Here is a 26,374-nt window from a genome sequence, read left to right as displayed (position 1 = left end):
GTGTTGTACTTAAAACTTCACCACTATAAACTTGGTCCTTATAAAGGACTTTCACCACAGTTTGTTTACTGGATATACTGAGGTCAACATAACCATTTGGTGAGTGGTCTACATTTTTAAAGTGCATTTTTCATTGTTATATTATTATTATTATTATTTGTTATATATTGTGCCTAAAATTTTAATAATCAGTGAAAATAAAAAAACGGTGTTTTCGTTGTTGTTGTTAGCAATTTTAATGCACATTGTGAATTTTTCATGTTTTTTTGATTAAATTCATTACTTTTCAATTATTTTCTTTTAACTTATTTGAAATCAACTTATGCGGCCAAAAGAATTAGAAATTTAATTTCAACAATGGAAAAAAGAAAATTATATTATTTATATTTTCATCGCTTTATTTTAGAAATGCCCGCCCGCGAAGAAATGATATTGATCGTCGGTCGCGTAGAACGCAAAATAGATCAAATGAAAGGCAAAATCAATCACAAGAAGAGCGAGAAACTCAAAACCAAAGTCAAAGGGAACGTATGGCCAGATCACGTTTAGGCCATTCACCTGAAGAACGTATACAACGTAATGAGCAAGATAGATTAAAACAAACACATAAACAAAACACAAGGACAATCGCTGGAATTATGCGGAATTGACTTAATATAGAATAGCCATGCTTCTCCCACGGACAATTATACGAGTATGTATCATGTTCACGTGTAGGAAAGCCATCAGTTCTGTTTATTTATACCACAACTCAGGGCAAAACAAAAAATGTAGTTTACGAAAAGACTTTGCGTTAGTTTAAGTTTAAAATTAAAATTAATTTTATATTGTAAAAAAGAATAAATACTCATAGAGTGAATTTAAATCGATCGTTCATTATTCATTTCTAATTTTGATATGCCTAGCGAAGCAGGCAGAGGGTCCGCTAGTATATATATATAAATAATATAATATGTATATATATATATATATATATGTCCATATGTCCAGAGTTATTATACAAATCCAATAAGAAATCTATAAAATTACTCATATTGTAGTAACCAGCGCTGCTCCCCTCTGTCATTGTAGCTACATGCAAAGTTAGAATACTCTCCACCAGCCATTTCCTAATAAAAACAGTAAAAAAGATACATACATTAATTTTCAGATACTTTATATTTAGTGGTAAACATGAAAACATACAAACATGTAAAAAAATACACTTTTAAGTACGTGTGGATGTGTGCAGGAATTTGTATTTCGTATCAAAGGCATAAACTAATAGATGTATGTAAATGCGAACTCGAAAAAGGGCCTGCCAGTTTTTATTGACGTTAAACACTGCCCTATTTCATCTGGAATTTCTACCGTTATTTCGTCCTCTCTTTTATAATGGTTTGATGTTGTCGTGCCTTCTGCTAGTTTAAATGTCGATTTGATACTCGTGAACGTGACAGCGTGATTGACAATCTGGGCAATTTTTATTAATCATAAAAGCTACCTGCCTCATCAATGTCACTCAGACATAGACACATATGCACATCTGTATGTGCCACATCTAACCTTTCGGACGTAACTAAAACTAATTCTGCTAAGATATGAAGGTCGTTAATTTTTTGTTGCTGTGATTACTACAGTAATGGAAGAGCATTAAAAGTTACTTCCAAAATTGTGACCAGAGGTCAGTATTCCACACATATACAAAAAACAAAAACAAGTGTACATAAGCCTATCTTTTGCAAAAAAATTATTAAAATTAAAAATATTAGTTTGGGGGAGAAAAAAATCCATTATTTTTGCGTGAAATTTTTAGGCAAATGCTTTAAAACAGTTTTTTGGTCGACCTTTAGGCGATGCTACGACCACTAAAATACCGGTAAACTTCGATTATTTCTGAGATTCTATGTTAGATTAATTAGCCTTAAATGAGAATTATAGGATGGAACAGTGGCCGTAAATCGCAGAAAACGTAATGCCTACTCAAGAAATATTTTTTGAATGCGCTCAATTCTATTTATCCGAAAGTTGGTTTTAAGGTCTCCAAATGATAACGGCATACTTTAAGTGAAAACAAACAATTGCCGCAAGCAGCAGTTTATAGATCAGAAAATTGGGATGTATTGTCACGATGTTGAAAGAATCCGTTACAAGTTTTAGTTGTAGTAAATTATTAGAAATGGTGAAGGATGTGTTCAAAATGTACTGACGCCTCGAATATGTTAAATGAAAACATTTTTTTATGTGGTCTCATGCCCCATCGATGAAGATTGATTAAATCGAGTTTAGGCTTCTGAGCATCCACTGAGTCCTTAACAGACGACAAAGTTTTTAAATTATTCGTGTAGAAAAACATTTATTCATGTCATTGACAAAAATGACAAAAAAGTTTCTCCCCTTGGGGGCACTTGACGTGTTAACGAAGTGGTTCGATGAAATTCAACCGATTTTACCACGCATCGTCTGTTCGTAAAATATGACTTAAGCCATTGCAAAAAGGTGGAGTGAAAGCCCAAGCAAGCTGGCTCTCGTACGACACTTTGTCAAATGCCTTAGAGAATTCAATCAACTTGGAATCCTTTGGGTGGCGATGACAAACAGAATTCACTAAAAACACCAAGATTAGTAGCTTTAGAGCGGGCAGTTACAAAACCATGTTGGTTTAGGTTATTTAGCCCACTTAAGCGTTGTCTTTTAAAATGCAATCAAACAGCTAGAGGTGCTTCACAGCTTGGAAATCGGCCTATAAATACGAACATCAATTGTTTCTGCTTTTGAAAAAAGGTGTGATGATTGTAAATTTCCACTCATTTAATGCTTTAAATTTAATTTTATTTGCAATACTTTTTTTAATATTTTTTAATATTCAATTCTTTAATCACGAGTAATTTTTATCCCTTCAATTAACAACATTTTGGTATCACAGTGCTCAGTAAATGAAATTTCCATTGTATCCAACAACAAAATTTATTTAATGCATGCACAGCCCTGGCACTGGCATCTCAAGTCTTCTCTCCACAGCCCGCCAACTCTCTGCCTAAGCTAAACAATTTTGGGTATTCCTTTATAAAGAAAATTACTATCAGTTGCCAATTTTAAATTGAATGAAAATTCACCATTCAGAAACAGTGCACACTTATCAACAAAAACAAAAAGAACACAACCATTAAGAAGCTTTCAATTGGCTGTCAATAGTCAACATTGTTGCATGTCTAATTGCACTTTCACTCACACAGTTAATACATACACATATACATACATACATACATACATACATACAAAGGTATTGTATTCGATATGCCAATGCGAGCTCAGCATTTATTTGCTATTTTCCTTATATTTTTATGCATTGTAAATTTTCACTCCAGTAACGAGTAAATTTTATGTTGTCGGACTTTATATTTTTGTATTTTTCACTTGTTCATTTTTGTTTTCGCACAGATAAACTTACATAGAATATATTGCATTAATTTTTTCATTTGTTTTTGTTGTGAAATAATTTAGTGCTCGGTAATTGTCAACATAGCTTGAGTAAATGAATTGTGCGAGCTATTGGCTGCTGCCACTGACATCGCCCCAATTGTTGCTGTTTTTGTTGTTGCTATTGCTATTGCTGTTGTAGCCATTCCGATTGCCAGTGATTGCTCGATGTGATTAATTCTTAGCGACATTTCGTTGTTGACAATTCTATTTTCAAAACAAGTATAATATGCATACCCTGTAGGAAATCGTGGAATTGTTGTGCAATAATTGTAGTATACAAATTTTTCAAAGCAATATGCTAAAATGCTGTTTTCATGCAAAAGCGCTCAACTTTAAGTTCTTTACTTCTTCTATTTCGAAATGAGCCGGTTAGCCACGTTGCATGCATCTATGCCTGTATGTATGTACATATGTGCTTTGAATGTATATTTTTGTAAGTTGTAATTTCTTTCCTAACACTTTATTTATTTCATGCAAATTTATTCTGTCCCATTACTTTTAGTTTCTGCAAGCAATTTATTTCAGTGACCGGCATTAGACAGCAAATATTGGCTGGGCGCTGAGCTGTTTGCGTCACACAACTGGCTGTTTATATAAAACTTGCAACTGCGATATTTTTAAAATTGGCAAGTCTTACAAAAATGTACACCTATTTTAATTTGATGTCAATTTAAAAATATTTCATAAGATTTTTGTTTTAATTAATTCATTTTAGGATTATCACAAAAAATGTCTAGTTCTGAAGGAAAAATGAGTGAAGGAATGTTGAATAATTGAATTTAATCTAATGGCGGTACAGAGCTCTTATACTTCGAATGCAAATTGTGCAGCTAAGAATCATTTCCGTGTTGACTTCAAATTGATTGCCTCTGCACTGATTGCTCCAAAGCTTTTGACACAGAGTCACATAGAATTATTTTGTGTAAATTGCGCTCTCTTGGCTTTCGCTCGCTTTTCCTTCTATGGTTAAAATCGTATCTAACTGAAAGGAGTTGTCTTAATACAATTGAAGATGAATCTTCTGCTCTCTTCGTTGGCAGCGTTCCTCCATTTCCCTCTGCCATGCGCTAACCTCTTGATTTCACTCCTGGTTCCTCTTCCAGGTCAGCGCTGGTCTGCCTCTATGACGGCTGCCTTGGGGGTCCCAGTCGATTGTGCTGTGGATGATGTCGATTTAGTCTTATCCTAACACGTGCACGAACCAGCCCCATTTCCTTTTCAGGATTATCAGGCACATTAGTGTCTCGCTACATCGATTTCACAGTTCAGTGTTTGAGATCGTGTCGAGCCAGTAAATTCTCAATATTCTGCGGAGACAACGATTTGTAAAAACCTACTTTTTGAAATCCCACTAATATGGGTCTCATATTAACGAGCAGTACTCAATACCAGATCGTACTAAGGCAACGTGGAGAGATTTCAAAGTTTAAGGGTCTTAAGAGTCAGTGGAATCTCTTCTGATGAAACCACCGATGGCAAGTGCTTTAGATATCACACAGTCATTATGTTTGTTGAATGAAAGTTTAGTAAATTTTTAAAAAATTTGTCAAGTCACTTACTCTAAATCACGTGATATTCTACAATCGTCAGATAATATTTTTAAGCCAATTGTATTTGCCGCTAGTGCTTAAATCTCATTTTTTGGGTTTACAGGTAATTATTAACCTGTACAATAAGTAAATGATAATAATATCCTCCAATCTGTGTTAAAGATCAAAGATCTCGCAGTAATTTTGACTCTAATTTTTCATTCTCAAGTCCTATCAATTTTATTTTCTCAAAATCATACTCAATTTTAGGCTTTCTTAGTCGTATGAGTTCAAACCTCTCAAATCCTTAGACGATTAAATTACTGTTTACCGCGTTTCTTCTTTCTGGGTTGGAAAATACTTCATTTATTTGAAGATCTTATCACCAATTTTTTATTACAAGAATAGAACGGGTACAATATATGTTTCTTAGATATGCCCTAAGAACTTTGCATTTTTCTTTGCCATTCCCCTCTTAAAGTTCCCGCTTCTTATTAATTAGATTAAAGTCGCTTAAATGCAGAAGGTCGCTTCTATCGGCATCTTTTCATTTTTTGGCTTGTTTCATTTCATTCAAATTGAAATGGATTCTACGAATCTATTGCAAAGCATTAATCCAACGAAGGCTCTAAGAAGCTCTTATGCTCTTTATTTCACTATATTCAAAACGAATTTCGAGTCCAATTTACTTATTGCGCGGGCTCTTCGCGAATTCAATAAGATTTCGTATTCCATTTCATTAGAGTTTGATGAGATCTAACATAATTGTTATTGTATTGATCGACTTGTAGTTTTGTTTTAGCTCATTTTATTTGTTATTTAATAAATGGTTTGTTTTGGATCTAAGTCAATAGGCTGTAAAACTTTGTGTTTTTGACTAATATTAAATCATATCTCACAATTTGTAGCTCTATATGTATAATGACGATGACAGATAGAAATAAGAACATTTAATATGGTAATTATTAATGAATGTATGCTATAACGAGCAGCAATTTAAATGAGTTATTAAATGACCTACGAATGTCGTACTAGGCGTATACGTAATATTTTGCCGATAAAAATATTCAACGCTTTTTCTGCAATCTGAGACGTGTTCTTTAGAGCTACAGCAGAAGAATTACGAAAAGTGGAAAAAGTGAGGGCCCAAACTTGTGGCGCTTATACGCAGAAACCGAAAGTGACATCAGCATAGAACACTTAAGAAGGAAAAAGGAAATACACACTTAGAGAAAGGAAATTCGCACACGAATGGCACTAACTACGAAATAATAATAATACTAACGAAATAAATAAAATAATAAAAAATAGTAAAACGTAAATATTAACTACATAAACTAGTAAAGGGTATTTTCTTAGTTGCATGAGAACTATCGATATCGATAACCATTGACAGCTGAGAATGGCAAACTGTGTTGATATTTCTGTAAAGTAAGGCCGCCGTAGCCGAATGGATTGGTGCGTGACTATCATTCGGAATTCACAGAGAGAACGTAGATTCGAATCTCGGTGAAACACCAAAATTAAGAATATATTTTTCTAATAGCGACCACCCCTCGGCAGGCAATGGCAAAGCTCCGAGTGTATTTCTGCCATGAAAAAGCTCCTCATAAAAATATCTGCCGTTTGGAGTCGGCTTAAAACTGTAGGTCCCTCCATTTGTGGAGCAACATCAAGACGCACATCACAATTAGACGGAGGAGCTCGGCCAAACACCCAAAAAGGATGTACGCGCCAATTATATATATATATATAAGGTTTGAAAAGTCATCGTGAATCATTTAACGTCCGAACGACGATTCCAATTTGTGGAAATCAACATTAAAAAAAATAAATCTGTTCGCGAAGTTCATAATTCGTTCATTTTACATTTGGTTTGCACGCTGACGGCGTCATATGTCCTTACTTCTTTGCCAATGAGGAAAGAGCTGCCATTACGACGCATAGCGAGCGCTAACGCTAAATTTTTGTTCCAAAACGTTTGGTTCCAACGAGACGGTGCAACTTGCCATACAGTGCGCTTAACGATCGATTTATTGCAATATCCAGGGCCCCACTGATGCAATACGGCCAGATTTAAAGGAAAAAGAAGTCAAAACCTCGGATGATTGTATGAATGGACTCTGGCCACGGCAGACATATGCCGGGTAACATATTCAAAAAATAAATCAACAAAAAATCTTACATTCCAAAAATATTTCTGTTTTGTATTATCATTTTAAGTTGTCAAGCTCAAAAAAAAAAAAACATTTTGAACTTTGAAGTTTGTTTCTTCAAACGACAACCGTAGAGTATTCGGTTTTAGTGTAGGGTCATTTGATACACGATTTTATGGTCAGGTAGGAGCGTTTCAGGTCAAGGCAATGACAAACAAATAATAGTAAAATTAAACCATCTTAAGACAAGCAAAGCGTGTCGGAGGAATGGTAAAGGCGCTTAGCTGGAAAGCACTTCCCTGTGCGTATTTTTCCATCAAACTCAGCTCGATTAATTTATCACTTGTTTTCATCAATTGAACGTAAAGTTGAAGATCACTACGAACTTTTTATATGAAAAGCGAGCAAATGCCTAGTGACTGCTTAGACTCGAAAGACGAATATTTCTTTGGCAAGTCATTTATACATTGTTTGACAGGCAGGAAAATTTGTGTCAAGCTTTTGTCATCACTGAACACAATATTTTCTATATCTTTTACAAAATTTCAAGGCCAATTCACATGAAAGAACAGAAACCTTTTTTTTTATATGCCATAGACTTCTGTTACGTGTGTCTCATAATTACAAGATCTCATATTTTCAAGTTTTGACTTTCTTCTTCTTCTTCTCTTTTTAATTGGAACGAGTTGAACAAAGCGCGCCAGTCGTTTCTTTCACGTGCTAACCGGCGCCAGTTGGACACACGAAGTGAATCCAAGTTCTTCTCCAACTGATCTTTCCAACGGAAGCCTTCCTCTTCCTCTGCTACTACCAGCTGGTACCGCATCGAATACATTCAGAGCCGGAGCGTTTGTATCCATTTGGACGACATAACCCAGCCAACGTAGCCGCTGGATCTTTATCCGCTGCGCTATGTCTATGTCGTCGTAAAGCTAATACAGGTCATCGTTCCATCGCCTGCGATATTCGCCGTTGCCAACGTGCAAAGGTCCAAAAATCTTCCGCAGAATCTTTCAAACACTCCAAGCGTCGCTTCATCGGATGTTGTCATCGTCCATCGTTGTCATATTAGTTAAATAAAACAAAAATAAAGTTAATTTTTTATAACAATTTTTGTAAATCAGAAAAATTCAGCAAATTTTCATACAAAATTTAATAAGAATGTTTGGATTACTTCTGGGTATGAAGATTTTCAGTCCATTCAAAACTAAGGAAATAAAGTTTGAAGCTGCCTAAAAATTGCTTGTATAAACCATGCTTTCTTCATCTTCACCATCGTACTAATCGGCAAATTCGTCTTTGTCTATATTTCCATTAGCGATCTGTGTCCCACCAACATAAATCAGCTATCATCGCATTCAGTTGACATAGCAATATAGTAAAAAGTCTGTCAGTTGTTTTTTAAATATTTAGTTTTTAATATCTTGAAGATCTGATCTTTGACCCCTAACAGCACATGTAATAAAATTTTCGAAAAAAGTCATACGATATTTAAGTAGATGGGATAAGTGGATCACGACCACATTTTTACTTTTTTAGTTATATTATTTACACCTATTAATTTTAAATAACTTTTTACTAAAGCCCATATTTCAATCTTCAAAGGCTCATATATCGAAATTGAAGGCTAACTTCGAAAATCGGAGAAATTACTTTCTTACTTACATATAACTCAATCTTTAAAAAATTGGTTTGGTCCAATACCCAGCGGAGTGCTGTACGGTGTTATGAATAATGAACTTAATTTTTTTTTACAAAATCAAGTTTCACCTATTAGTTATATTATTGTACTTTGCTTCTTAAATACCTTTTAATAATAGATAAATGTACTTTGACTCAGCTTAAAGAGTGAAATCGTAAAGAATCGCCTCGAAAATTAGAAACTCCGGAGCCTTGATAAGAAACAGTTAACCTTTTGCTGCAGCTAATGCATCTTTAAGAGCGATGCGTCTCTGCATTTTTTATTTTTACTTTCCTGCTGCAGTATTAAAAAAAAATGTCAAAAAGTGCACATTTACGTTCACATAAATTTGTTAACACCCGAAAGCAAAACACGACACAAAATCAAGTGAAAGAGCAACAAGATGAGCCAACATACAAATAAATACACACTAGCCGGAGCAACGCCAACGGTGCCGATAAAAGCAATTATAATGAGCACAATAACAACTCATTTTTGTTGGCAAATAAAAACAAATCACAACAACACACACACCTCATAAGGCACAACAGCAGTATTTTCTTTATTTTTCTCAACAACAGCAATCGAATGGCAACGGGTTGCAACCCAAGCCAGCAACGCCTCACTGCTTTCCTCATTTGAAGGCCCCCTCTCCTCCTTCACCAGTCTGCTGTGCAGACCTACTGCCGCAGTTTGTCATGTTTTTTATTTTCTTCTCGAATAGCCAGGGTTCTCCCTGACTAGCTGATTTCTTGTCTTATTTGTGTTTTCGTGTGGGCATATCAATGTTTTTATTTATTTATGGCACTTTGGCAGTGGCGCGCAGCAAACACGAAATTCATAAATTTATTTCATACGTTGCAAAGTATTTTTCTCTTCTTACCGTAAATCGGTGTTGTTGAGTACGCGAATGTTTCATTTTCGGGGAACGCGCCGCAGTTGGCACTTTATGAGCACTCATATGATTTTATAATTTTTAAGGCTTTGATTTTTGGAGTACTGGGAATACAGATAAATGGCTCATAAAAGCTTTGCTGTTTTGCTAAGTACGAGCTCACATTTTATCATTTTATGTACTAATACATGAATTTTCATACCTTTTCTATACCAAGAAAAACAAAAAAAACCAAAAACTGGCAACGCTTACCAAGTGAAAAGTGGTTGAAGGAAAATATGTTTACTTATTGAGAGCTGAGACTACAAAATATCTATCTAACATTTCCCAAACTGAACCACTTTATGTAGCTAATTTACGGTTAATTGGATGAGCTATTAGAGAGCTTTAGGGTGCGTTTCTTTTTATAGTTGACACGCGCACGTCATACATGCCACACACACAAAAATACCTACATACATATAAATTATTTCATTTTGATGTTTGTGGATTGATTTTTTGTACTTATAAATAGTCACACATATACAAATGTAGATTCTGATTTTTAGGCGAAGCTATTATGTGGCTTGGCCGAGCTGCTTCTAATTGTGGTGCGCGGCTTGACTTTTTAAAACAAGAACTCCCTGACCAGAATCAACGAAACCAAAAATACACGAAATTAGTTATTACAGTATCGACACCATAAACGCCATTCACAATTTCAGCACCATAACTTGCGTTTTCGCCTTTACTAAAGAAAATCTGTAAAATATGCCGAATTTTCTCTTTGTTGACTTCCATTATTAACACCCTGAAACTCACTAATGAATGGAACAAACGAAAAACAGCAAACTAATTATTTCAGTGTCAACGGTGACCTTGACAACGACCATAAACTTTACAATAGTGAGATATCGATACTACAGCCATCTATCAAGAAAATAATGAATTTCTTCTTCCCCAATGTAATATTTTTATCAATTTTTGAGCACCTCGCATTTCTAAGGCATTTAGCGCTATCCAACTGGTTTACTGTTTTGAAAACCGATTGAGAAAGTATTGCTTATTCATTTAAGATCAGGGCTACATACTGGCCATTCTAAATTTGTTTTTTTTTTCACTGCCGCAAACTCTTTTAATTCTTTGGAAGTATGAGTAGCTGCGCTCTCGCGCTGAAAAATCCATTCCTCATTGAAGTTATCATCGAAAAAGGTAGTAGATACTTCGTTTAGAAGTTCTAAAAGGTGATCCATTTAGAGGTATCTGAAATAGAAATTGAAATAAAATAACAGTTATTTTTTTTGTAGAGCCATTTATGACATTTATTTTTTAAAGATAGTCCCTTTCAATGTCCGCAACTGCGCTGTAATTCGGCCATCCGTAAACACTGATTTTAAATGACTCGCTGGACGACTTCGGTCGGAATCTCGGGAATAACTTCAGTAGTGTTGGCTTCCAATATCTCAATCGAAGCTAGTTTGTCCACAAACGATTTAGACTCCACACTGGATCTCTAAGTATTTATAATGATAATAATTTATACCTTACATACCACCACAAATAGAAGTCCAAAGGTGTGATATCACACGACCTTGGTTGCCAATCACCTGGTTCTAGACGAGCGACAAATTCTTCACCGAAACGGCGACGCAGTAACCAAATGTTGTCGGAAGCAAATGTTGTGGAGACCACGGGCTTCAATTTCCAGTATCAAAAAGTCGCTTACCATGGGGCCAGCCTCGTCTTTGAAGAAATATGGGCCGATGATTTCTCCAGCTCATAGGCCGCACCAAATGGTTGTTTTCAGTGGATAAAGTAGCTGTTCTAGAATGGCTATGGGTTATTCTTCAGCCCAAATATGGCAATTTTTCTTAGTAACGGAGCCATTAAACCAAAAATGGGACTAATCTCTGTGCATCATAAGTTGGCCTCAGTGTCAATTTTCCTAGTGCAATTGTACGATTTTAAACGCTGTTGAATCGTAGGTCCCTCCATGTTGAGCCATTTCTCCTCCTAACTTTCAAAGTAAGAGGGTGTTGAATTTCAGCAGGGTTATTTAATTTATATATTTTTACCTTAACTTTTGATTTCCCGAATATCTCTAGCGCTAAGTTTTGGTGGACTACTACTTTTCTTGGTACAGATGCAGAACTACAGCTTTGCTTCTTTCTAATTTTGGAGCACCCTTTCGCATTGAAGGGCCTTCCCTCTCCATTCGAAAATTAGTCCCTGCTCAAATTCAGACAAAGAGTTTCTGCGCGCATATTTTTTTCTATGCTAAAACAATAAATATGAGGACAAGATAAAGCGATCAAAAGCAGTTATAATATAATAATTTTATTGCAATAATTGGCATTGTACACTTTCAAAATAAATCAAACGCTTTTGGGCTTATTATTACTACATTTTACACAGAACAAAAAATTGCGTTTACTAAAATACCAGCAATAAATGAGGAATAATTTCCATTATGAAATACCGTTTTAAACATACAAACAATGAAACGATATTGGGACATTTTTGTTTTCTTTATATTTTTCTCATATTTTTTATATACATAGCAACATAATCATCTTCGTCTTATAATTTTTTCGTTCTCTGTAGAAGCACCTACGATTGTTTATCGCCTCCAAATGGCAGTTGATTTTGCAGCAAACTTTCTAGTGGCAGAAATGACGAGCCCGCATCAACTAAATGCTAGCCACACACAAACACACCCGCCTTCAGGTAGCAATTTAAGTGCATTTCCCATTTCCATCTTGCCTACGTACGACTGTTGAAAAGCAATAAATGAGGAAATATGTAACGTGAACGTTATAATTGGAAAATGTAACAAATTTTTCCATAAAATGTAGGTCGTAAATGGATTTACTGAACTTAAAAGCAATCAAGTCAGCGTTCGAGGTACCCAACGAACCACTGGGTCTGTGACTGTTTGATTATGACTAATGCTTTCCATATGCGTAGTAGTACTAAATTCCCAATTCTCTTAAGTGTGATTTCACAGTCAGTGAAAAGTCACTGTACGCCCGGCTAAGCACGCAGACGTGGCAACAAAGTGGCGCTTGTGTTCGTGTTCGTGCTCGAAGAAACTCAGCCTTACCACCAGTAGGCTATGCCACGCATTCATGTACCTTAACATTTACAAGTGCATACCATTAACATAAATGTGCATACATATATCATACATGAATTTACATTCATGTGTATGTGCATGTTAGTGCTTACACGTACATCGACTCCACCACCCCGCGCTCTCTATTTCCATTTACCTAACAATGTAAGCATTTCGAAAGTCGCTTTCAGTCAGAATGTCCACTGTCGGCCAAGGACTCTGGCCCATTAGACATAGCGCAGCATGATAGCTACCGAAATGTTGCTCACATGGGGGGTGGGGCACAAATAAGCTCGAAATAGTGCTAAGAAAACAGCAAAAGTTGGGTAAGCTAGAAATACGCACGTGAATGCATCATAAACGTCAAAAGCGGCAGCGTCGTAACTAAAAAAACAAAATGTTCTAAAAAATATTTTTTTTTTGGATTGAAGCAAATGAAAGATGCTGCTCTGTCTGACCATAGCCACCGAAATAGAAGAATGTTACATTGCACTTTTGCAAAGCTCTTGGGAATTTATTATAAATATTTTTTTTTAGACTATTTTTGTCGTGTTCTTCTCGCATATTTGTACGGCAATATAATACTATTTTGGCATGTAAATGCTGCCCAAGGGCTTCAAAAATTAAAATATGTTCTTACGACTATACACAAGAAATTGCTTTTAAAATAGAAGTGCCAACAAATTTTTTCAAATGCACTGAATTCTCTTATTTATCTGACCTCACAATATAAATATTTCAGTTTCTTGGTTTTAAAGCCTGATAACTAAAAATCCAAATTGCATAGGAAGAGTTTTAATATATTCCAATAAAAAATTAGATTTGAGCTCATCTTTCGGCAGGTGTCTTTCAAACCTCCAACATTATTTCTCAACAGTCACCCAATGTACATATTAAAGCATTATCAATAAAAATGGAATAGTGTTGGGTGTCTTCTTCTATTTAAAAGAAAATTCGATCGTTAGTTGTATGAAGAAAATCAACAAGAGTGCCGCAAAAAAAAATTGTCAAATATCAACGCGTTTTCTGAGCTACCCGAAATTTGCAGTTTCTTATACCAAAATGGTCATATTATCATATGGTAACTGGTCATTGTTTAATAGATAATCTCGCCAGAGGGTCGGCACTCCCATACTACGATTTTTGTAGAAGCAGTCTTAACGCGGAAGAAGAAGAAACAATCAGACACCTCAGATGTGAGTGTGAAGGCTTAGCCAGAAGTAGATTTCGCAATCTTGGTAGTGCATTCTGAACAGATGTAGCGGATATAGCGCATCAAAATCGATCGAAGCTTTGCTCATTTATATAAGGTGCAGAATGGTTTAAAGAGGAATACATAGTGTGAGGATAAGTTCCAGTGGTATCACAATGGATCTACGACGAATCTATATGTGTCTACCACCCTACCTTCATATCTATACCAAAATTCCATATATATATACTAGCGAAAAAACCCGCCCGCTCCGCTGGTCGTCTTTAAAAACATCTAGATTAATTAATTAAATTAAGCCGAAAAATACTGTGTGTTTTTTATAAAAATTCTCGCGCATTAATAGTAATGAAAGAAGTTTTGAATAGTAGTAGCAATTAAAAAACGTTTCATGTGATTTACTTTATTAATTTTTTTTATTGTAATGCTCTTCGGTATACAATATTCTTCGTTTTTCCATGCGTTGTTGAATAAATGAACAATACCGATGGATTACCAACTCTTGAGCATGAAACATAAAGTTGGCCATGAGAAAAACATGGGTATTCTAAATCCATACCACAAATTGATAAAGTTTGGCCTTCTGACTTATTAATAGTAATCGCGAATGCAAGGCGAACAGGAAATTGAAGGCGTTTGAATTCAAACGGCATATCCGTTGGTATCATTGGTATTCGCGGTATTAAAACGTCTTCACCAGAGTATTTTCCATTCAAAATTGTTGCTTCAATGACGTTATTCATCAATCTCTTAACTGTTAATCGAGTGCCATTACATAGTCGTGGTTGATTTATGTTTCTCAACATAATAATCGGTGCTCCTATTTTCAAGTTTAGCATGTGTGGCGGTAATGCAGGTAAATCAAGGGAATTCAAAAATTCAGTGGGATAATTTACAATATCATCTTGATTTGTAACAGTGTCAACGGATCCATATGTTTGTTCTGGACTTGGTATGTTAGCCAAAATAGCCGCTTCATTTCATTCACATCTTAATTTTTGCCAGCCATGATGGCTCGTTCACTAAGCCAATCCAATCATGATTTTTGTAATTTTGAGGCAAATTTGGGAAAATACTTTGAATTAACTGTTCTTTCGTTTGACTTATTTGACAAAAGTTTGGTTGTAAAGTTATTAAGCCAGTTAAATTATCGACAGGAACTTTGCCATTTCCAATATCCAATAATTGCTGTGAAAATTCAGCAGCTGATGGATCATTTTGCATTAGAACACGTACATTTGTAGTTAGTTTGAGTGTTTGAACATGTCTCCACAAATATGATGATTTCAAACATGCAGCCAATTCATCTGCTACAGTTGCTCGAGAAATAACGGGCAGTGTTTGTCTAAAATCACCTGCCAGCAGCACTAAGGCACGACCAAACATTTCATTTTTACTACGTAAATCTCGTAATGTCCTATCAAGCGCTTCCAGTGACTTTTAATGTGCCATCGTGCACTCATCCCATACAATTAAGTGTGCGAAAAAGCGGAGAAGGAGAACAGAACTTTTCTATTCCCCCCGCTTTAACCCAGCTATGTGTTCAGGTGCAAATGACTTTTTTGCGTGAAGTCTGATATAAAATAAGTTCTATTTACTCTTCTTAAATTTATATAAACTTTTCCCGGCGAAGTAAAAAAACTGACATATATTTGCTTCAACCGTATATTTGTGAGCACACAGGTAATACGTAATTAAAATAATGAAGAAGAATTCCCCGCAAAAACACATTATTTGGCACGAAATTCGACATTTTCAAGTGTGGTAAAAATATTGTTGTTTACGCTTCAAATAAAAAACTTATACTGACGTTTGTGCCTTACGACAGTAGCTCTCCAATGAATGTTTGGAAATGTGGATCGATGGAATAATAATCAAGTTACGCCATCTGTTGTAAAACCGCACGAACTTATTCATTGTCCTATTAAATATATGAATGATATAGGTAATATCTCATATTAGCATAACCTTTCTGAACAAATTAAGGAAACGATCACCAATCACGCCGGAAATGATACAATGAATTTTTCACTATAACTGACTTCAGATTAACGTTTAAATAATAAGCGTATATGTTACATTTTAAAATTTTTTTAGAATTTTTTTTTTTAATTTTTAATAATAAGTGGTCTTCCTCTTTCTCTTCCTGTAGCTATTCCTTTTGCTCTTCCATCTCCAGCTCCATCTCCTTTCTTTATCCCGGAAACGGGCAGTAAAAATAACTTCACTTAACAGCTTTCATCAACAGCTACCATCTGATATCCATATTGTACAAACACATCCAAGGGTACCTTGGTCCACATTTTCGGCTATATCTCGAGACCCTGGTCACTCAGAGATCTAAAAAATACTCTGTATTAAAGCACTAATCAGTAGCTTTGATTTGATACCCACAATGTAAAAACACATCCTAGGGTTACCCGGGTTCTCGTTTTGGCCTTCGGCAGCGCCACCTGGTGACGAGTGGAATCAATAAGCATATTATAGTAACCTTCACCGTGGAAAAAAATATATATATATACCAAATTTCATAATAATCGGCCCAGACACACACGACCAAAATGTATTCAATTCTAATGAATGCTATGTGCGGTACAAAAAATACGTACGGCAAATAGCAAAAACACACTCACTTAACCGACCTACCGCACACACACACGTTATTGGATTTCATCCAAACTTCACAGAAACCTTTGCCAAAGCAACACCAACAATGTGTGACACATTCATTGCTTTGCTTACACGCGTTGCTGAGATTACCCCGGATAAATGCACACTTTTTTTCGGCTTATATTTTATATATATAGATGAAACACGGTTTGAAGCAGTGCCCCTATGAACACACCCTGAAGTTACAGACACCTGCAGCAAAATATTTGAAGAAGGCGAAGCCATTCATAAATAAATGCGTGCAATGATATACCGAAGTGGAAAACGTTGCCAATTTCTCTATACGAGGCCCAAAAATTACATCTTCAAAGCGAGATCATAAGATCATTGACTTGTTTGTGATAATGCCGACCTTGGCGTGTCTTGGAGCTGCAGTTGCTTTTCCTTAAGGTGGTGTTAATGAATCCAAAGACACAATTCGAGAACGTCTACAGGTACGTATAGAAGACCTCAAATTCCATTGAAAAAGCCTCTGCTCTCATTCACATACCTTGCAAAAAGACTTTCGTGGGCTAAGGCAAATATAGAACGGAATTAGGCAATCTTCGAATCTTTTTTTTTGGGTGAATAGCTGCATACGTCGATCTTGGTGTTCCGTTGATTATTGACACCTTAAGCGAAGTGTTAAGTATTCAGTTACCTCATCAAGTTGGTCTCCTTGCCGCGGGGCTAAAGTGCTGGTTTAGCCCCCATATCATGAGGGTTAACCCACCACGCACTAAGAGGGAAGCTCCACATGGGTATTGGCTAGCCAACCATCCGAAGAACGGCGGAGGCCAGTCAATCACCATGGGGAGAGTACCGTACCGTTCCTGTACCGCCCTAATCCAGGGTGTTACGCGTCACCGTGCCCAATGGATGGTTTGAAGGCAGGGGTATCCGGCTGTATTTTAACGGCGCCCTTCTGAAACTGGGTCACCTCAGGAGGTAGAATGACCTTGCCATGGTAGAGGGGACTGTCATGGTCGACGCCTCCCCTTTCCCCCCTAAAAAATCCTAGTCCGCCACGCTCGACACGTCGAGCAGTGCGGACGATTATGATAAATGAGTATGAACAACAAAAAAAACCTAGCCTCGGACAACCAAGGCACCCAGAAATCAAGACCAAATCCCTCAGGAAGGTCAGGTCTTTCAATAAGGAAGACCATTAACGTAAGTGGAGTGAAGCCTGTGGCCAAGCCAGGGCCTAACTACCGCTCCGTCCCTTCAGGGACTGCCGGTACGGCAGCGAGACCTCTCACTGGCAACAATCCCAACCCTGTCTTAAGACAAGTTGAGGATGACACACCATCTACGTCTGGTGCCGGCAATAGACCCCCCCTCGCAACAAAATCCTTGAGAAGCAAGAGCTGCCCTGTTAAAAGACAAGCAGACCTTGCTGTCCCTGTCACTCCAGGTGGCACGGGAACTCCGAAAGGAGAAACACCCCCACCAACGTCGGCAGCATCGGACCACATGCTAAGCCAATGGCTTCTGATGTCTGCCCTTCTGGCACTATCACTGCCCCGGGTAATACCCACCCCGAAAGCATATAAGTGCGTCAGAAAGGTACTATCGTACCAGGCGATCGGCCTTCAGAATCCTGGAGAGACTGAAGGACACTAGAGAAGAGGATCTGACGGAGGAACAGTCAGACTCCAAGGCGTGGGCTGAAGCCTTCATTACCGAACACCGGGAGAAGGCCAAAATAGACTCCGCACAAGGCAAGCGGAAGCGATCGAGTGAAGGGACATCGGCTGAAGCTAAACGAACTAAGGTGTCCGCCACTCAAATGACTAAAATCACGCCGAAGAGGTCATTCGCGGAAGTAGCGAAAGAAAGCCATGTACGGGCGGTGATTGATCGCAGTTCCCATGATGGTGCGATCTCTCAAGCAAACTGGCACTTAATTAATAGGAGTCTTTGGAAGGTGTATAGGGACATCCTGAAAGAAAATCCAGGACCTCCACCCAGTTGATCGGGTGCGGGATGGTTTCAATCCCGCGTCATATTAATAAGGTGCGCTGACCAACGTTCCGTGGACCTATACACCCTAGCGATTAATCGCATAGGGGAACCTTGGCCGGGGGCCCGCCTTGATGTGGTCCGCCGAGAAGACATTCCCAACCGGCCAAGATTTAGAGCCTGGATACCAGACTTCCATTCTGATCCAGAGGAAGTCCTGGATCTGATAAAGCTAGGCAACCCCGAGCTACCTACCAGCGACTGGAAGGTAGCAAAAATTGGCGAAGTGGACAGCAAGAGGAGACTGGCCGTGATAATCCTCAATGAGGAATCTTTGGACCCACTTGCCAACAGGAAATGGAAGATCAACTACGGCATACAAACGCTGACTCTCCATGTCTACAGATAGGATGTAGCTAGCATGAGCACCTCCGCAGAAAATATAACTTCATCTGCGGAAGCGAACGAGGTTGTCGCAGACAACGATGAGGTGGTTTCCAACTCCGGCATGGTAGGTGAACTCTTCGAAAGTGTAACCTTAGAGGACATGGAGGGGGAATACTCCGATCTCTCTGCTATAGAGGATGAGGAGTCTCTCCCCCCTACATCCGATGAAGAAAACGCAGACCAAACCGTGGTTGGCTGCCCTTCAATAACGAACAAAAGCGATGGTGAGGATTGTACAAATCAATCTTCACCACAGTAAGGCGGCCTCAGCCGCACTCATCCTCCGCCTCGCAGAAAGAGAAGAGGATATCGTGCTCATCCAAGAACCATGGGTCGTAAAAGATCGGGTTTGCGGATTGAGCAGCAGAGAGTACAAATTGGTTTATGTCACTGACAAAGGTAAACCCAGGTCATGCATACTAGCAAAGAAATGTATTAATGTATATTTACTAATACAATTTAGCGATGCGGATAACGTCGTCACGGCGGTGGAGTCCTGTGGAAGGACGATATGGCTTGCCTCCTCTTATATGGCATACGACGCGGAGCAACCTCCTCCATCACAACTCATAAGAGACGCAGTTCATGAAGCATCGAGATGTGGCACCCCATTCATATTGGGAGCAGATGCTAATGCACATCATCATGTCTGGGGCAGTTCAGACAGAAACACACGTGGTGAGTACATCTTTGAATTCATTATGTGTAACAATCTTTATATTAGTAACATAGGTGATACCCCTACTTTTGTAACAACTACGAGAAGTGGGGTTCTAGACATCACGTGTGTCAATGAACGAGGGTCCCAAATTTTAAAGGACTGGAGAGTGTCTACAGACAACTCCTTCTCAGATCATAGGTACTTAATGTACACCATTTCATTGCCAACTAAACAGTTCAAGCCGGTTATACACCGCAGACGCACAAACTGGGGGATGTTTGAAACCACGTTATCCAGCAATCTCCCAGCAGCGACATACCAAATTTACTCCGAACCACAGCTCGACTCAGTGGTTGATGAGCTGACTTCAGCATTTCAACAAGCTGCGAAAGCAGCGTGTCCTCAGAGAACAAGAAGAGGGAAACCGAAACCTCCATGGTGGTCCACTGATATAGCAAATCTCAGAAGGGAATGCAGAACTATGTATAACGAAGCGAGGAGAACCAAATCGTGGTACAGATACAAAGAATGCCAGCGTAGATTTAAGTATGCCATAAGGGCAGCAACAACGACATCTTGGAGAGACTTCTGTCAAAAGATAGAAAGTGTTTCGGAGACCACTAGACTCCGGAAAGTAGTATCAACAAGTCCCAGTAACCCTAGCTACCTCATAAAAGAGAATGGCAATTGGACAACCAGCAGTGAAGAAACACTAGAATTACTAATGCAGACGCACTTTCCAGGTTGTCTCTGCAACGAAGACAGTAGAACCCACCCTATAGCTCACTACGAGAATCCCCCAATAGATTTTATAACGAAGGACAACATAAAATTTGCCATTGGCAGCTTCAAACCTTACAAATCACCAGGACCTGATGGAATCATTCCTGCTGATTTGCAACACACAAAAGATATGATTGCACCTACACTCGCCTTAATTTTTGAAGCAGCGACACGTCTTAACTATATCCCCAAGAAATGGGCAGAAGTAAAAGTGGTATTCATTCCCAAAGGAGGGAAAACCACACATACGAAGCCAAAGGACTTCAGGCCAATTAGCCTATCATCCTTTTTGTTAAAAACTTTAGAGCGGTTGCTAGATGTGCATGTCAAAGGAAGGATTAGCGACAAACTATCACCTTCCCAACATGCATACAGCAAAGGCAAATCAGTGGAAACAGCGCTCCATGAGCTAGTTCACAAAGTCGAGAAAACACTTCACTACGAAGAATTTACCCCCACTGCCTTTCTTGACATCGAGGGTGCTTTCAATAACATATATCCGGAAGCAATTACCACTTCGCTAACGGAAATGGGGGTAAGCAATGCAATAGTCTCATTTATAGAACGAATGCTAACTGGGCGAACGATAAGCGCAAATTTGGGTGACACATTTGTTAAAAAATTTCCGATCAGGGGAACACCCCAAGGTGGGGTAATATCTCCACTTCTGTGGAACCTAACTTTCAATAATCTTCTACAAGAACTTGAAAAAATTGGAGCTAAAATAGTATCATATGACGATGATATTGTAATAGCAATCTCGGGGAAACACCTTCCAACATTATGTGACCTCCAACAAAGATCTCTCAACAGACTATCACTTTGGTGTAAAAGTCGAGGACTAGAAGTAAATCCGGAAAAAACGGATGATACTTTTTAGTAGGAAACACAAAACACCTGCTCTTCAACAAATATTCCTAGGAGGGAAACCACTTAGAGTAATAGAAAGGGCAAAATATTTAGGACTTATACTAAGTAGGAAGCTAAATTGGGGGCTCACAGTCGCAGACAGAGCACGTAAAGCTATGACCGCAATGTACTCCTGCGGAAGGATTATTGGGAAGAAATTGTATGACGAGCACATAGATAATGACATAGGGATACCCTTACAAACATGTAAGCCACTCATCCTTGAAGAAATTGAAAAGAAAGCAAACGAAAGATGGCGTAATGAGGCCACCTGCAAAATCGCCCGTCAACTGTAGCCGACTCTAAATGCTAAACGCACATAATCTCTGCTAAGCCAAAATAAACACAGTCTTAGCACATTGATCTGAGTCATAGCGGGGCACTGCCTAATAGGTAGACACCTCCAAAGGATGGGTGTGCAAACACATGACTTCTGTAGAAGTTGTCTAGATAAGGACGAGGAAGAGACAATCTCGCACCTACTGTGCCACTGCCCTGCTCTATGCAGACGCAGGTTTACTATTCTGGGTAGACAATTTTTAATGAGTTGGAAGACCTCAGTTCTGTAGTAATCAGAGATATTTAAAAATTTTTGAAAAACACACACTGGTTTTAGGAGAGATAAGGGCAAGCTCCCCACGCGGCATCACAATGGGCTATGAGCCTGAGTGTGTCCCACAGGACAACCGCTTCAACCTAACCTAACCTAAGTATTCAGTTAAGGTTCATGTTTGGGGGTGTTTCTTTGAAAATGGATTTGGTCGTTTGTTTGTATTAACGCCAATTTGAATGCACTTTTGATGAATTATATTTATTGAAATACATTATTATCATCAGCTGTGAAGATATTTGGAAAAACTAGCCAAACTTGGATTTTACAAGAAGACGTTGCCAAGTATCGAAGCCGAAAGTGTGTAGAGTGGAAACAGCGAAATGGGATTTAAATGTTCGATTGCCTTTCACAGTCGCCTGATGCCAAGCCTGTTGAAAATGTTTCGGCAATAGAGCAATAACCCTAGGTAGATAGGTAGGTTAAATGGTAAGAGTACCAGAGGTACACTACTACACTGCGAAAAAATTTAGGGAAGAGAATACCGTCTACAGCCATTCGGAGCTGTTGATGTAGTGAAGGAGAGAAAATGGATCTAGGATGGACAACTGCTTCAGGCTTAGATATAGATTAGGCACACTAAGAAGCCTCTAGCGTCTAGCCACCAAACCCGCCAAAGAAAGTGTTCAACAGTATCTTTCTCTGCAGGTCCCCACAGCTTCTACAATGAGGTTTGTACGGAAGTCCAAGCTTCTCCGCACGAGTTCCTATCACCCAGTGACCAGTGAACACCGCTATGAGTTTATAAATAGAATGGCGGAGGATCCTCAACACATTACGCATCGTGGTGCTGTCGGAAAACAAGAAAATCAAGCATGAGAGATCTAATACATAGTTATCAAAGTAAATTCAGCTGTTCCACAACTTGATGACTTGACAACTAACACAAATTAGGACTCGAAGATGCGAAGCCATTATAGGTCATTATGGCGACTAGATTTTATTGAATACATTGCGTGTAATAAATATTAGAAGCTCATACAATGCAGCTTGTTTGAAATGAATTGATCAAATAGTTTCTAAGTTATGATGGTCACGCTTCTATTAGACAGGCTGTATATATATGTAAGAATAAAATTAGCGCTCACACCCTTTATTGAGTGTTTAGTGGTCATCCTATTTGCAGCATTTGTTTTAACTTTTTGTTGGGAGGTTTGCCATTGTCTGCTGAGGGGCAGGCAAACTAAGCGACCGCTCTTAGAAGAAAATGTTTCCACCATATGGTGCTGTATGTCCGGGGCTTCGAACTTGTACACTACCGAATGGTAGTCATGCACCAACCCATTCGGCTATGGCGGCCGCAGGCGAGCTATTGTAAGATTCTAAAAACCTAAAAAAAACGGCTCTGTGTCATTGGGTAAATCGAAACCACCACTCGATATGTCATTCTTTCAAGTGCCCGTTTCTTTAAGTATGTAGTTTCAGTGCATGTTTTTTCATTCCGCTATATATGAAAATTTGCGTAAATATATGTAATAAGTGGATATTGTTTACTTTACTAAGAAAATTAGTATTCTCAACTACACGTCCACATACAAACCAATATTGGATATCAATTGGAGACATTGGGTATCAGCTTGAGAACTATAAATTTTTCAAGGGCTGGAGAAATAAATTTTCGGTATCCATTGAAATATTTTGGTACACACACATATGTATATAAATATTTTTATGAACGTTTAGTATTTACATTCAATTATTGTGAGGGAAAATTTGTGATTCAAATTTTGCTTTAGAGTGCGATATGTAAATATATGCCTATATATACTTATAAAAAATATACACACAGTAAGAGAGCTGCCTAGTTACAACCAGATTAATCGTCGATAAGAATAAAAAATCAGAAATTTACACTTATAAATTTAGCTAAATTTTCTCAGTTAGCAGCGCGTCTAGACTTAGGGACGAAGGGAGGTTGGTAAGAAAATTCATGTTTGAAGATGCCGAGCCACAACAAAACAAGCGCAGTAGTCACCCAGAAGGAAATGGTGCAATATCTTGCCTTTATAAGCTATTACAGAACAGCTTCTAAGCAAGTGAAATGCTTATGTCAACAGCACTGCTCCCAGAGCGCTTCCAGTGCTCCTTCTCGAGAAGTGAGTAGGCAAGGTGTTAAAAAAAACTGTCCGCTACGTAGCTACGAGCTAACGTTTGTATACGCAATTGTCGAAATTTACAGTAATAGCGGTACAAACAAAAAAAGCGACGCGTTAATTTCTGTAAATTTATTAAACGTGTATTTTTGTGATGAAAAGACGTGCTTCGGAAAGTTAGAAATAACTTCAGTAAAATTTATAATAAAAAGAGTGAGTGTAAATTAAATAAATAATAAGATGGGTAGAAGAGGAATGAGCGCGAGTTCTATAAAAAGAAAAATTTTAAAGGAACGAAATAATTTAATACGCAAACTTAAGCTATGTGAAAGAAAGAATGAAAAAGTAAAAGCCCCAAAAAAAAGTGTAATGCAGAAAAAATCAGAAGTATAGTTTTACAAGAAAGTGATGAAATAAATGTTTCTAGTTTTGGTGCAGTAGATAACAAAATGCAAATAGATAACCAAATGCAAAAGAATTTAATTGATAAATTAAAAGAATGGTACAGCAACTACCATCCAACAAGGGCTTGTATACAAGCGGTGTTAAATATTTTAAATTCAGAAGGACTAAATGTGCCAATTTCCCTAACTACTTCATTCAGTTCTCCATGTAATAGATGAACTTATAAATTATCCTTTACTTACAGATTAATACCATAACAAAAATATGTGAAAGGGGTGGCATTTCCAAAAATATGCACAATTTATTTGGAAAAGACGTATTCCTTAATTTCAATTACAACGGAATACAAGGAAAAGAATCATTTAAATATTATAAAAACGTAAATAATATTTTGTATTGTAAGTTGGAATAACAATAATCTTTAATCCAATGTCTAGCATAAGTATTTTTTTTCAATTGTAGAATCTGTTGCAGAAAGCGTAATAGCATGGGACAACTATATTGTTGAACTTAAAAAAGGTTTCAAAATCGCAAAGAATCGAGAACACAAGACTACATGCCTTGCTAAGAAAAAAATAATTTAATTACATTTATTTATCTTTTTTGTTTAAAATTCATATTTATATATATACATACACATTTGTAAAAACAGATGCACGTATGTGCATAAATCATCTATTAAAATACTTATAATTATTAAAATTAAAATAATTTTTTGAAATTATCGTTGCTGTTTGGAAGTAAGATAACATCACATGACAAAGACGGCTTCCTGCAGCCCTTACAAAGTAAGCGAGCAGGAAGGACATACTGCCAGGCGTTTGTGAAGCGCTTGAAGACAGCTCCTTCTCAAAAGCATTCTCGTACAAGCGGTGGCATAATGACTTGCAATAACACCTTCTATAAGATGTTCCGTTGCAAGCGAAAATGCAATGCCTTGACTTTTGGCTCATTTCATATAAAAAATAATTAAGGAAATCATGCAGATGGTAAGGCCCTCCCGATTCCAAAGAAGAGCTTCTGTAATCGCTTTTTACTCCTTCTTTTTTCTACTGGGCAGTGGCGCACACACACATACTCGTACGCAAGTATGTGTGTGTGCATGTATTTGTCGCTTTTTTTAAACAACATTTCACACTCAATTATGCAATTTTCGTGTTGCAATATGTGGGCCGTTGCTGACATGAAGGGAGGCACACACAGACTCAAAAGTATAAATACAGTTTAGTTTGCATATTGGTCACTGACGCCGCTTTTGGCTTGCTAGCCGCTGCTGCTTTTGCCGCTAATTGTGCTGCCCCTTTGTGCGCAAATTCCGCGCCCTCCATTGACTTTCTATTTTTATAATGCCACATGCTAAGCTTACAACAAAATAAATTTTATATTTATTGCACAAAAGCTGTTGCACAAACATTCTGTATATGTATGCTTAGGTGTATGTGTGTGTGTGTGAAACTAAATAGTGCATGCAAACGTATGTGGAGGAACCAGATCGACAATGCATAGCACAAAATCACAGTTTTCATAATTGGTTTAGATTTGTTTTCGCCTGGCAGCAGCGCCAAGCTGCTTGAGTTTCGTTAGGCTATTTTGTTTATTTCTTATATTTTTTACTTGTATTTTTCAGCTCAATCTGGGCACGCACTTACATAAATGTGAGCAAGTACACTCGTTCTCATTTGTGCGAATTATGAATTTTGAAATTTATGGTCCTTGTAGAATGACTCGAAAGAAAAAGAAAACGTAATTTGCTCGCTGCAGAAACGTAATTAATGGTTTGGCAAATTGTTTTAGAGGTCAGTGGATGGGCTTTTATGTGAAATTC

The 26,374-nt window shown here is 37.7% G+C and overlaps 1 protein-coding gene across 5 annotated transcripts in view; it reads right to left on the bottom strand.

Moving 5' to 3' along the window:
* LOC128863573 (calmodulin-lysine N-methyltransferase) overlaps positions 1–26,374 on the bottom strand; it is a 123,044-nt gene that overhangs the window by 32,286 nt on the left and 64,384 nt on the right. For 2 of the 5 annotated variants that reach the window (XM_054102801.1, XM_054102799.1), the window contains exons 2-5: positions 11,778–11,979; positions 11,310–11,715; positions 10,794–11,215; positions 1,030–1,109 (exon numbers count right to left, since the gene is read on the bottom strand). The exons of 1 other annotated variant lie outside the window; for it this stretch is intronic. The gene's annotated coding sequence lies outside the window, so the exon portion shown is untranslated. Of the gene's footprint in view, positions 1–1,029; positions 1,110–10,793; positions 11,216–11,309; positions 11,720–11,777; positions 11,980–26,374 lie in introns of all 5 variants that reach the window. 2 more of the 5 variants (XM_054102800.1, XM_054102802.1) reach the window with 2 other exon arrangements.

This window comes from Anastrepha ludens, chromosome 5, assembly GCF_028408465.1.
Source record: "Anastrepha ludens isolate Willacy chromosome 5, idAnaLude1.1, whole genome shotgun sequence".
In the NCBI taxonomy this organism is placed as follows: Eukaryota; Metazoa; Arthropoda; class Insecta; order Diptera; family Tephritidae; genus Anastrepha; species Anastrepha ludens.
Note: the sequence above shows the minus strand (reverse complement) of the source record. Positions and strands in the feature narration are given on the sequence as shown.